The following is a 2,471-nucleotide window of genomic DNA, read 5'->3' on the forward strand; positions in this document are numbered from 1 at the left end:
GAATACCACTTTAGAAGAAAAAAATCTACCTTATGAACTCAACAAAAGCACTAAATCCAGAGCTTGGATAAAGTAGCGACTATTCTTGCCAATTCCAGTTTTGAACTACTGCATACTTGTTTCATAGCTTTTTAAGTCTAGTCGACATAATGTCTGGCATTTACCTGATGGTTGCCCAAGCCCCTGAGCTCATCAATGAAAGGATTCCATCTTTCATAGCGAGTTGTTCCGAAGTCGCGCCTGAGCATAGTGAAATGCCTCTCACGATCATCGATATCATGCTCCCAGTCGTCATGGAGAGCCAACTGGAGAGCACGCTTGACATCTTCTGGATCTTCGAGAGTTACCCCGCGTTCATGTAAGAGAATGTGGGCTTTTCGTACCATGGCCGCCTCCAAATTCTCGCAGGCGTTTGTGATAGTCTCTACCTCGGCAGAGATGCGGGCATGTTCGTGTGCCCGAGCCCCCCTTTCCCCACCTTCACCAAATGGTTGATCCAGGTGATTCTCCTATTGAGCTCCTGGGGAAGGTAAGGCATTGAATGGACCAGCCTGTTCCCTCTGAATCGGTTGATTGACCGACGAGCTACTAGGCCTGGAACTGGCCGAATCTTCCATATCAGAAGTATATGTGAACCATTCTGAATATGAAGATGCATCGCCTTGGTAACCATGAGGAACTATCCCTCGAGATGAACCCGTAACTGAAAATGTTCCCATAAATCCAGTAAAGACATCCGCGGAGAATGTACCAAAAACCCGCCAAGACATGGCTACGTAGAAGAACCAGAAAGATGGAGATTTGACAAACAAGGGCTAGATAACACCATTGTGTCATCCTCTTTCCTAAATACTGCCTAAAGGAGCTAAATAGACAAATTGTAAAAACCAAGAGGAAAAAGAAGAAAAGAAGATCTAAACAGGAAACGCCTTCAGATCCTAGAAAACGTCCGAAAAAACCTGCTACAGAACTACCGAGCAGGAGCAACAATAGTCGAACCTCGTGGTTTGTAGAGAACAGCCATCGAACTAGATTTTTCATAAATTTGAGATTCTTTCGTTTATTACCTTATCAGAGAGGGGTAGAGTATTTAGTAACTCGAGCATTTATTGTTTACTATCGCCCGAGGAACGCTTCAAATAGAAGTGGTTGTGGATTCGAACCATTGACACAAAAAGGATTTACAGTCCCTTGCTCTAACAAGCTGAGCTACCTGTGAACCACTTTGTTCTCAACTTATCCAATGAATCTCTTTCTCTTATTCAATTACACTTTGTTTAGTTTAGTGATAGTTAGAGACGCGTAGCGGGCACTCCACAAAGCAGTCTTCTTATTATATACGTATTTTTCTCAAAATTGGGAAGTAGTCCTCACTCAATAGTTAGATCAAATCTTGTACACCGGAGACCTGCTTCGCGAGTCCATACGGGGCTACATGTGGCGAAGCGTATTTTGGCGGTGCTTTCTTGATTGATATCTAACTGGAATTTGAATCTTATTATATACGTATTATTCTGTCAATCAATAAGCCTGGTTTGTCTGTCTCTTTTTTTGGAATGAGATTTCACTCTTTCTTCTTTGGGGACTCCAAGTTGTTTAGCTGTCATTCTTCCTTCCGGTACCCTTTCAGTGCAACCGAGCCAATTAGTCAAACGTTGTGCTCGGAATGCTACTTCCCTTAGTTTTGTTTCAAAATTTCTATCAGAGTTAATATTTTAAATATTTTTGCTATGTAAATTTATTTTTTTTGTGCCTCCGGCCTCCATAACTCTTGGCACGGCTCTGCCAAATCCAAATAGCTTCATGAACCTTCATTTGTTGACTTTGGAAGCATGTTGTCATTAGGCAGAATGTCTTGGACCATCGTCAGAAGCTGGTCAAAGAAGTTTTCTGACATCCCCCTCTTCACCTTTATGCGCTAGAGGCCCATAAATGTAGAGACCTTGGTGTAATTGTGACATGTCGAATACAGTGGTGTTTCAGCTTCATTCAACTTCTTACAAAATTCAGAATCTTCTACAGTTTCACCATTGTCAAACTAAGATCCATTAGGCTTATCTTATTGTTGACTATCCCCATCATTACTGAAAGCTGTCCTAAACAACGCAAAAGCATCCAATCCAGAAATCTGACCATCATCATTCTTATCTTCACTTGTGTCTTCATGTATACTCCACACTGCTTTCCTCTTGTATTTATGATTCATCCCTCTTATCACTAAATGATCTACTACTGCATCTACTGGTTGGTGACTAACATTACGACAATCGATGCACGGCGATAAAATCTCAGCAGGATAATCCAAAGATTTTGATGAAGCATTCACAAACTTATTTGCCCCTTCAGCATACTCACTGCTATTCCTGTAAGTAAAACAATGAAGTCCTATGACACCCCGGTTTCATGGACATTTGGAGAGGTTTAAAAGAATTAATTTGGCCACCTATGTCACCAAAGTGCACTAATCTTTT

The sequence above is a fragment of the Camelina sativa genome, chromosome 7, assembly GCF_030686135.1.
Source record: "Camelina sativa cultivar CO46 ecotype springtype chromosome 7, ASM3068613v1".
NCBI lineage: Eukaryota > Viridiplantae > Streptophyta > Magnoliopsida > Brassicales > Brassicaceae > Camelina > Camelina sativa.